At 44.3% G+C, this 11,893-nt stretch overlaps 1 non-coding gene across 1 annotated transcript; it reads left to right on the forward strand.

Annotated features, from left to right (window-relative positions):
- The first annotated feature begins 1,584 nt into the window (after window positions 1-1,584).
- On the forward strand, window positions 1,585-1,691 carry LOC126000159 (U6 spliceosomal RNA). Its single transcript, XR_007492522.1, has one exon. It is a non-coding gene; the product is annotated as a U6 spliceosomal RNA (small nuclear RNA).
- Window positions 1,692-11,893: the final 10,202 nt, after the last annotated feature.

An 11,893-nucleotide genomic window follows, 5' to 3' on the forward strand; every position in this document is an offset into this window, starting at 1 on the left:
AGGTCTGATACCTGGTACCCCATAGGTCCACTGAACCCCACTAAAACTCATGCCTTGGCAAAGAAAGAAGAGGGGCTGGAAAGATAGCATGTAGGTAGTGCGTTTGCCTGGCATGCAGAAGGACGGTGGTTTGAATCCCGGCATCCTGTATGGTCCCCTGAGCCTGCCAGGAATGATTTCTGAGCGTAGAGCTAGGAGGAACCCCTGAGCACTGCCGGGTGTTAACCTCCCCACAAAAAAGAAAGAAAATAGAGAAAGAAAGAAAAATATTACATCCCAATTGTGAGAGAAATTGAGTAAAACTGAGGAATGAAAAACAGCTGACAAGGACTTAATAAGCATCAATGAGAAAAACTAGGTGAATATTTATGGTCATAAGAAGAGGTAAAGAAGATTTATGGATATAGAGGCACCCAAATCACTAGTGAATAGTAGAAAATGAAACAAAATAGTTGTTAGTTTAGTGCAAAATCCTTTGTTCTTCAAAGCCACACCAGACTTAACTGCAATTTTGCTTGTGTAAACCCGCTTGCTTATTTGTTTGCTTCTGCTTTTGAAGACATAAAAATGGGGTATTTCCAGGGCTTCCTCAGCTTTTGGTCCACACAAATAAACTCCTTTCTCTTCCACTCATTTTGGCTGCAATCTTAATTCTTTGACTTTCCCTAGCACCATGAGATATTGAGGGTGTTTGGTCTTTTGTTTTTTGGGAAAGAAACTACAGAAACAAGAAATTATGAGCCAGAAAGATAGTACAAAGGCCCTTCCTTGCCTTGCCTTGCCTTACACTAAGTTGACATGGGTTAGGCCCTCCTGTTTCAAATAGGTTGTTCTGAGGATCTGAACACAGAGCGAGGAGTAAGCCCTGAGCACAGCCAGGTGTGGCACAAACACAAACAAAAATGGATGAGAAGTTACGTCTAGGTTGTTGGGTTGAAGTTTTCTATTTATCCTTACAAGGTTGTTTTTTTTTTTTTGGGCCACACCCAGTGATGCGCAGGGTTCTGGCTATGCGCTCAGAAATCACTCCTGGCTTGAGGGACCATATGGGACGTCGGGAGATCGAACCGTGGTCTGTCCTAGGTTAGCGCGTGCAAGGCAAACGCCCCACTACTTGCACCATAGCTCCCCCTACAAGGTACTTTTTTCTTTTTTCTTTTTCCTGTCTTTTCCTTCCCTTTTTGGTGTTATCTCAAACTTTAGAGGTTATATACTCAGTTATGGGAATCACAAAGGCTTATCCAAAGAGTCACTCTACCACTGACTGTGCCACATCCCTCAACCTATAATGGTTCCATATTTTCTGAGAGAGTTGGAAACAGCTGGATGACTGCTCTGTGGTAAGAGAAAACACTATTTTTGAAGTAACTATAAAGGAAAAAGGATGCAGGGCCAGAGAGATAACTCAGTGGGCTGAATGCATGCTTGGTATGCTAGAGTGAGATCACAAGTACCAGTCATCTGAACACCATGGGGAGCAAGCCCCCAGTGACAAGAGCCTTTCAGAGCACTGCAGGTTGTGCTACCCCCCAAAATATGGCATGGGAAAGGGCTCTCCTTCCAAAGCAGTTTTAAAACCACAGAGTGCTCGCTTCGGCAGCACATATGCTAAAATTGGAACAATACAGAGAAGATTAGCATGGCCCCTGCACAAGGATGTCATGCAAATTTGTGAAGTGTTCCATATTTAAAAAAATAAATAAAAGGGCCCAGAGAGATAGCACAGCGGCGTTTGCCTTGCAAGCAGCTGATCCAGGACCAAAGGTGGTTGGTTTGAATCCCGGTGTCCCATATGGTCCCCCGTGCCTGCCAGGAGCTATTTCTGAGCAGACAGCCAGGAGTAACCTCTGAGCACCGCGGGGTGTGGCCCAAAAACAAAAATAAATAAATAAATAAAAATAAAATAAAACCACACAGAACCATAAGAAAGTCCTGCGAATAACTCAGGATAGCTTTGCCTCTAGTTTGACCCCTTGCACTTCCTAGTAAGCAACACAATCAAGTGTGTCCAAGTCGCTGTACTATTGATCTGGCCCAAGACTGAACTTTTTCTCAGCAGCACAGATGTGTCCATAAACCTCGCTTTTGATAATCTCTGATCTGGATCTGCAGAACACAGGAGGGGCCAGATTGATAGTACAGAGGTTAGGGGACTTGATCATATTTGGCTGATCCAGGGTTGATCCTTGATGGGTATGGTCCCCCGAGTGATTCCTGAGTACAAAGCCAAGAATATACTCTGAGCACTGACAAGTGTGCCCACCTCCTAAAACAAAAACAAAACAAAATTGAGAACACGAGAGCCAGGAGGGTATGAGTGCCCAGTCTCCTCGTATTTTCATACTTGGCAGCCTACCTCCAGGGCTGTAGTTTCCAGCATGCCTTGAGAAGTGTGAAAATTGTGGAGATCTAATGGGAAATCTATCAGTGTAGATTCTGCTGCAGACCTTAAACTCACTGAAGGCTAAGAGATAATGGGCGAAAACCTAAGGTGAATGGTGAAATAGATAAAAGGCCCCAAACTAGCCAGACTACTCTGTAAAATTGTTCCATGTTTCTAACATTCTTGTCATTTGACAAGTAACACACACAAATACCCAGTTTTGCCATAAACACTTCACAAAATGAGTCATATTTAGTCCCTACTAAGATACTTCCCAGAGGCTGGAGAGATAGAACATAAGTCACTTGCCTTGTAAGTAGCCAACCTGGGTTCAGTCTCTGATATTCATTCCATTTGGTTCCCTGAACACCTCCAGGAGTGATTCCTGAGTGCAGAGCCTGGAATAACCCCTGAGCACCACTGGAAGCAATCCCAAAACAAACAAACAAACAAACAAATCCTTTCTAGCTAGGGAATTACTTTTTTCTTCTACTTTGCAAATTTTTGGTTTTGGGTCATACCTGGCACCGCTCCAAGTTCTGCACTCAGAAATCGCTCCTGGCAGGTTCACAGGACCTGAAAGGGACAAGAAGTTTTTGCTTTTCATAATACACGTATAGTTTAAGTTTGAAGTTTCCCTAATCTTACAAGGTGTCCTGTTTCGTGACCTTCAGAGCCACAGGTTAGCATTGGCTGAAGGAGATAAGAATCTGGCTCTACTCAATGAGGGCAGTATACGCCCAATTTGCTCATGCTTTCTGTTATCTTTGCTTGCAAAACTTTTAGTAAGGTTGAGTAAGGCGACCACCTCCACCTCCAGCCTTTAAGGTAAAGAAATGTGACCTTAAGTTTAATATTTTTCAGTAGGATAAAAATGTAACTTTTAGTGGTGGTCTGTTAAGTTTTTTTTTTTTTTTTTTTTTTTTTTGTGGTTTTTGGGTCACACCCGGCAGTGCTCAGGGGTTACTCCTGGCTCCATGCTCAGAAATTGCTCCTGGCAGGCACGGGGGACCATATGGGACGCTGGGATTCGAACCGATGACCTCTTGCATGAAAGGCAAACGCCTTACCTCCATGCTATCTCTCCAGCCCCTGGTCTGTTAAGTTTTAGCAATTGTCTCTGTGTAACTTTTAGTGGTGGTCTGTTAGGTTTTAACGATTGTCTCTTTGTGTAACTTTTCCTGGTGGTCTGTTAGGCTTTAACGATTGTTTCTTTGTTTGCTAAATATCTTTCTTTTAACTGAGTTGTGCTGTATTCCTAAGTAATATGTAACAAACGGAATACTACTTCCGTGACATATGCTGTCCCTTTGGAAAAGTGCTCTATAAAAACACTGCTTCAGTAATGGTTCGGGGTCTTTGCTCTGGGGTTCATCCCTGAGCACTGACCCTGGTGTCACCCTGGCACCAGAAAAATAAATCACCCTTCGCAAATTTGCATGGCTTCCGACTCTCCTTGAAATGCTCAAGACGCCGCTGACTGAGGGGGACTGATCCCTGTACCCAACAGACCATATGGGATACTGGGGATCAAACCCGGGTCCGTCCAGGTCTGCCGTGTGAAAAGCAAACGCCATACTGCTGTGCTATCGCTTCAGCCCCTTTGAAATTAACTATTCCATTTTCTACTTTTAGTCTGAGCATCTTTATTACTATGGGTTTTTTGTTTGTTTGGGGGCAACACCTGGTGCTCAGGGATTACTCCAAACTCTGAGCTCAGAAATCACTTCCAGCAGGCTCCAGGGACCATCTGGGATGCCGAGGATCATCAATCCCAGGCCACCTGCAAGGCAAAGGCCTTACCCTCTGTGCCATCGCTCTGGCCCTGTATTTTCATTCTAGAAAACAATGAAGAACCTGAAGGCCGTAGATGGACCCAGGGACTACCATCACCAAAAAGCCTAGGCTAATGTAAATGGAGTTATAGAAATGATAGCTGATGAGAGTCTGCAGCTTCCAAGTCAAATTGATTTCAGGTTAGGTGGAGAAAAACAAGTAAAGCAACCAGGACTGGGGCCAGAGAGATGGCACAGCAATAGGACATTTTTGCCTTGCACTCGGCCAATCCAATCCCGGCATCCCATATGGCAGTGTTTTTCAATCACTGTGCCGCACAACTCTAGTGTGCCGTGAGATACTGTCTGGTGTGCCATGAAAAAAATTCCAATTTCATCTGTAACATGTGGCTTCAGCATGATTGGTCTATTTGTGAGCCAAAGCACGTTATGAACTATAAAACTAAAGATAGACTGAGAGCTGTTGACGTGTGTGTCTTCCGTTCCTGCCAGAATATCAGCTTTGTGTTCGGCCAAACAGGCCCAGGTTTTGCATTGAGTAAGTAAACAGATATATGAACAATTACAAAATTATTTCATAATAAAGTAATAATAAAATAATTTATTTGTGTTTATTTGTTTCCTAGTCAAGAGAATTACTTTTTTTTGGTTTTTGGGTCACATCCGGTGGCGCTCAGGGGTTCCTCCTGGCTCTATGCTCAGAAATCCTGGCAGGCTCGGGGGACCTTATGGGATGCCGGGATTCGAATCACTGACCCTCTGCATGCAAGGCAAATGCCTTACCTCCATGCTATCTCCCCGGCCCTTAAGAGAATTACTTTATATGTAGTCAATATAGGCACAGAGTTAAATATTTTTTAACATATTTTTTGGGGGGTGGGTCACACCCAGCAGCGCTCAGGGGTTACTCCTGGCTCTAAACCCAGAAATCGCTCCTGGCAGGCTCGGGGGACCACAAGAGATGCCGGGATACGAACCACCGTCCTTCTGCATGCAAGGCAAACGCCCTATCGCTGTGCTATTTCTCTCACATTTTCTAATGGTAGTGTGCCTCGTGAGGTTTTTTTTTTTTCTCATGAAAAAAATGTGTATTTGCACAAAAAGGTTGAAAAACACTGTCATAATGTCCCAGAGCCAGCCAGAGGCGATTTCAGAGCGTAGAGACGAGTAACCCCTGAGTACCGCCAGATGTGACCCAAACAACAACAACAACAAAAAAAAAAACCAACCAGGACTTTGGTTCCTCTAAACTACGAACCTTACAACAGGAAGTCTTTCCAGCAGCCTTCAAGCAGCTTTTTTTTTTTTCATATCAAAAGGGCGGGAGAAGAGGCCCTCAAAGTGAGGTTGGTGCCTTTGCACGCTGGTATTTCTGGCTCAATACCGCCACCACGTGGAATCTCTAACAACCTCCACCCAGCCGGTAAACAAAGCAAACCAGAAAGGAATTGCTCTAGTTGAAACCGGAAGGCCTGGTTGAAACAGAAAGGACTGTCTGAAAGTGCCAAAAGGATAGAAGGTAATTTACTTTGGAATTTAGTTTAAAACCACACCTGGTAGTTAGTGCTCAGGGTTTACTCCTGGACCTGTACGTAGAGTCACTTCTCTAGGGACTATATAGGGTTTTTTTTTGGTTTGGGTGGACCATATGGGACACGGGGAATTGAACCTCGGTCCGTCCTAGGCTAGCATGTACAAAGCAGACGCCCTACCATTTGCACCACTGCTCTGACCTCATCTAGGGACCTAGATTGAACCTAGATTAGTTTATCTACAAGGAAAGCCTGCTGAAGGCTGAACAACTTCTATCACCCATGGAAGTTGATTTATATATTTTTGGGGTGATCATGGTTTACTCCTGGCTCTGCACTCAGAAATTGATCCTAGCAGGCTTAAGGGACCATGTGAGATGCCAGGGCTTGAACCTGGCCCCATTCCTATTAAAGTTTTAAATGTCCACGTTTCATAGAATTCTGAGTCACCTAGCTTTTGTGAGTCATTACCCACACTCATGGCACCAATTTACTGTTGAAAAAATAGCAATACAGATCATGCTTGTACTTTCCTTTTCCAGTAAATACAGACTTAAATTAGTGTGGTGTTGCATTTTGAGCTTACTTGGAATTTGAGTTTTATGGGGGGAGGGCATGGAGATTTGGAGGCCACACAGGCTGTGCTCCACGTTCACATATTGTACTAGGAATTGAACCATGGTTGGCTTTATACAAGGCAAATGCCTTATCATCGCTCTCTCTTTCTGAACTCTGGAGTTGAGTTTTATTCATAGGGTTATGATAGACAGTGTAAAAAAAACTCAACTTGGGCTAGAACAATATAGTACAGTGGGTAACGTGTTTGCTGTGCATACAGCCAACCCAGGTTTGATCCCCTCCATGAATGATCCCTGAACAAAGAGCCAGGAGTAAACCCTGAATACCATCTGACGTGGCCCCAAAACTGAAGAAAAATTTCAACTTGCCTGGAACTGTACATAGCTAAACATCCCACTTCTTGGTGTATTAACCACTTTATACAGTTTTTCATGCAAGAAATTCGTTTTTCAACTCCTTATGAGATATGTACTTGCCTGCTCCAAGAAGCACTGTTGCTTGAAACCCTCAGTTGGAGCCCAAGAGATAGCAAAGTGGGTAAGATGTTTTACTTGGGCCCGGAGAGATAGCCCAGCGGCGTTTGCCTTGCAAGCAGCCGATCCAGGACCAAAGGTGGTTGGTTCGAATCCCGGTGTCCCATATGGTCCCCCGTGCCTGCCAGGAGCTATTTCTGAGCAGACAGCCAGGAGTAACCCCTGAGCACCGCTGGGTGTGACCCAAACACCAAAAAAATAAAAAAGATGTTTTACTTGCATGTGGTAGTACCACACTGGGTTCACTGAAAACAACCAACAGTGATCCCTGAGCAAAAAGTCAGGAGCATGGGGCCAGAGAGATAGCTTGGAGGTAAGGCATTTGCTTTGCATGCATAAGGACAATGGTTCAAATCCCGGCATCCCATATGATCCCCTGAGTCTGCCAGGGGTGATTTCTGAGCGTAGAGCCAGGAGTAACCCCTGAGCGCTGCCAGGTATGACCCAAAAGCCAAAAAAAAAAAAAAGTCAGGAGCATAAGTAGGGTGAGGCCCCAAAAGAAACAAACAAAAGATCTTGCCCAGAACCACATAAGGAAGGTTTGGGACATGGTTCTAAAGACACTAAATGGCACTAAATCACATGTCTTGCATGTGTAAGACCCTGAGTTTGATCCCCAATGCTGTATGTTTCCCCCAAGCACTCAGACCTCTGATCTCACAGCCAAAGTAACCTCTGCGCACTTTGCAGTCTGCTTACCTCTCAAAAAAAATAAAACATAGTAAATTAAATGGTAGAAATGAGATTTGAACCCAGTCTTTGTAGTTTCAGATGCTCCGTGTTTTGGTGGGAACACTGGTGATACATAGGGATTTCTTCTGACTGCACTCAGGGGTCAGGGAACCAGATGGAATGCTGGGGATTGAACCCAGTTTGGCTGTATGCAAGGAAATACCTTACTAGCTTACTATCTCTCTGGCCTCAAGAAACTTTTCATTTAGCCTAGAAATGACCAGGAATTTTCCACCACCGTGCATTTGCCTAGACTCCATCTTTGGCCAGGAATCACAGGCAAACATTTACTCCTTTGTACAGACTATCTACTTAAGCAGCTTCCTAACTTGCTTTTTTTTTCAGGCAAATTGAAATCATTGAATACACTAGGTTAGTAGTAAAGGACTCAGTCATGCTCTAAAAACCACTGTTAGGGGCCGTAGAGATAGCATGGAGAGATAGCATGGAGGTAGGGCATTTGCCTTGCATCAGAAGGATGGTGGTTCGAATCCTGGCAACCCATATGGTCCCCCAACCTTGCCAGGAGCGATTTCTGAGCGTAGAGCCAGGAGGAACCCCTGAGCGCTGCTGGATGTGACCCAAAAACAAAAAAAATAAAATAAAAACTGTTAGGAGCCAGAGCGATAGTACAGTGGTAAGGTGCTTGCTTTCCCATATGGACCCTCGAGCGAGGAGTAATTCTGAATGCAGTCAGGAGTAAACCATGAACATTGCTGGGTGTGGCCCCAAAACAAAAAACCATTGTTAATGATCTTTATTTTTGTGAAATGCGAGGAATTTACCAGAGCCTCTCAGGTAAGCTTGAACTCTAGTCGAGGCACCTCTATAGCTTCCATTTATAACTTTTGCTCCATAAAATTTTATTTCTAGGAGTTTGATAGTACACTTGTCTTGAAGATGGCTGACCTCAATACCCCATATGACCAACCCTCAAGTCCTTCCGGAAGTGATTCTTGAGCCCTGCCAAGAGAGAATCCTCAGCACAGTGGTAGGAGTAATCTCTAAGCACCAGAATGTGGGGCAAAACCCAAAGAAGTCATTTTCTGAGTTCTGTATGTAACCAGTTCTAACAAAGAAATCGAATATGAGGAGGGGTTCCTGGAAACATCCAGTTTAAGCCAACTGGTCAGAATTACCTGAGCTCACATCGAAAAGATTTCTAGGATTGGGATCTTGTTGAAAACTCTCCCCCCACCCCCACGTCCCTCTCCCTTTGCTTTTCTTTACAATTTCTTTTGGATCCATCATTTTCTAACTATTTCTTACTTTTTTCTTGGTTTTTGTTTTGGAGCCATTCTTGGTGATGCTAAGGGCTTACTCCTAGTTCTATAATTAGGGCTCTCTCTTGGCAGGGCTCTAGGGACTCTTTGTGGTGCTGGTGATTGAAGCCAGGTTGGCAGCATGCAAAGAAAGTGACTTTCCTGTTGTCTGATGGTTTTGACCCATCTTTTTTACTATGTTTATTCTTCCGCTCCCACCCCTTGTTGGTATCAATGTGGTTTCGACCAGCAGAGCTTGCACATATGCTGTGGTGCATGCATTTTCAGCTGTGGTGCTTACGTCAAGTTGTGGTACTCATCCATCCTACTGGCTGAGGTGTTTACCAAGGTTTGCATGCCTTTAGTTGTGCTTACCATATGTTTATTTAGTTGAGATAAAAGTGCTTGGGCCCGGAGAGATAGCACAGCGGCGTTTGCCTTGCAAGCAGCCGATCCAGGACCAAAGGTGGTTGGTTCAAATCCCGGTGTCCCATATGGTCCCCCGTGCCTGCCAGGAGCTATTTCTGAGCAGACAGCCAGGAGTAACCCCTGAGCACCGCCAGGTGTGGCTCAAAAACCAAAAAAAAAAAAAAAAAAAAAAAGGAATGAGATAAAAGTGCTTGCTGGAGTGCTCACTCACATACTCATGAAAACTTTCACTTACTGGTCACGATACTTGCCAATCTTTTTATTTGCAGTGCTTACTAAGGTGGGGACATTCTTACCCTTTTTGTGATGCTACTATATATCTGGCTTCTGTATATCCAGAAACTGCTTGTGAACCTGGGGATTACAAGTAGCACAGATTCTAGGATGTACTTTGCATATGTGGGATGCTGAGGACTTAATCTCATGACCTAGTGTTTGTAGGGCAAGCCTACTAAGCCTCCCCACCTATGCTATTTCTCTGGATTTTGATAACTATTTTTATCTTTTTCAAGTTTGGATACCATGCCCAGCACTACTCAGGTTTACTCCTGGCTCTGTAGTCAGGGATAACTCATGGCAGATCAGGGACCATATGGGGTGATCGGGGAGGGAGTGGTGGTATTGAACTCAGGTTAGCCACATAGAAGGCAAATGTCCTACTCAATGCACAATCACTCCAGCTCCATTATCTTTAGTTATTTTAAAGTCATTAAGCAAGGCTGAGAGAGATCAGTGGGTAAGGCACTTGCTTTACATGTGGCCAACCAGGGATTGATCCCTGTAACCACATATGGTTTCCTGAGTACCGCCAGTAGTGATCCCTGAGCTCAGAGGCAAAACTTAACACTAAGCACCACCATGTTCATAAATGAATTGGAGAAAATATGCAATGGTAAGGCACCTAAAAACAAATAAGTAGGAGCTAAAGATTGTACAGGGATTAAGGTGCTTGCTTTACAACCTGGTTCCATCCCCTGCACTGCATAGGATTTCATGCGAGTGATCCCTGAGCCCAGGGCCAGGAATAATGCCAGAGCACAGCAAGATGTGACAAGAAAATCAAAGTTATAGAGCACTTGGGCCGGAGAGATAGCATGGAGGTAAGGCATTTGCCTTTCATGCAGAAGGACGGTGGTTCAACTCCCAGCATCCCATATGGTCCCCTGTGCCTTTCAGGTGCGATTTCTGAGCATGGAGCCAGGAGTAACATCTGAGCGCTGCCCGGTGTGACCCAAACCCCCCCCCCCAAAGTTATAGAGCACTTGCCTTGCATTTCTAAGCCTTGGCATCACATACACACAGAAAATAAACTAAAAAAATTGAGGGGAGGGCCAGAGAGATAGCATGGAGGTAGGGCATTTGCCTTACATGCAGAAGGACGGTGGTTCAAATCCCGGCATCCCATATGGTCTCCCGAGCCTGCTAGGAGTGATTTCTGAGCACAGAACCAGGAGTAATACCTGAGTGCTGCCGGGTGTGACCCAAAAACCAAAAAAAAATTTTTTGAAGGGAGCTACACCTGGCAGTGTTCAGGGGTTACTCTTGCTATGCATTCAGGAATCACTCCTAGTTTGAGGGACGATAGGGGTTCTGGGGTTTGAACCTGGGTCACCTATGTGCAAGGAAAGTGCCCTACCTGCTTTACCATTGCTCCATCCCTAAAAAAGTAAATTAGAAAAATAATTTCCTGAACCAGAAAGGGCAGAGCATGCAACAGCTGGACCAGTGCAATGAGCACTGCTAGAAGTAATCCAGAGACAGAAGTAATCAAAGACCTCGCTGGGAGTATCCCAAGTCCCACTGGGACTAAACCAAAAATCTTCCTATTAAATATAATTCCTGGATCAAATGTATATACATTATAACTTTAGTAAATAATTTAAAACTCTTCAAATGCTTATTCAAGGGGCTAGAGTGGGACCAGTGAGATAGTACAGGGGTTAAGGCACTTTCTTCACACACAGCTGACCCTAGTTCAACCTTAGCATCACATATTATGTCCTGAGAACTGACAGGAGTTATCCCTGAATATTGCCAGGCGTAGTTCCCAATACCCGCCAAAAAAACAGGAAAAAGAAACTGGCTACTATATTTTGGCCAGATAGTACTGACAGATAGTAAGATGCTTGAGTGTACTGCATATGGTCCTACCAAGCACCACCAATACTTATCAATGAGCAAAGAGGAAGAAGTAATCCCTGAGCATCACTGGGTATGACCCAACAGTTGTATCACCTGCCAAAGAAATGTAAAATCAGTTACTACAGTGCCAGATAGTACAGCAGATAAGGCACATGGTTTTCCTGAGTTCGATCCTCAGTACTCTATATGGTTCCATAAGTTCACCAGTAGTTATCCCTGAATGCAGTGCCAAGAGTAAGCACCATTGAGTATAGCTTCCCCCCCTCCCCGAAAAAAAGAATCATTACTAATGATTCTGGGTTTGTTAGGATTCCCTAAGAATACAGGGTAAGATGAGATGGGTTATTACTGCTTCATCAGCCAACCAGGTATTTAGAAATCAAGCCCTTCCAAAATCTATGGCTTAGCACAGCTCCCAATCACCTTAATGTACTAGGAAACCACCCCCATTCACATGCTCTTTAGTCCCATTCTGACTCCCATCATTTCAGCACTTAGTCAGCCA

This window comes from Suncus etruscus, chromosome X, assembly GCF_024139225.1.
Source record: "Suncus etruscus isolate mSunEtr1 chromosome X, mSunEtr1.pri.cur, whole genome shotgun sequence".
Lineage (NCBI taxonomy): Eukaryota > Metazoa > Chordata > Mammalia > Eulipotyphla > Soricidae > Suncus > Suncus etruscus.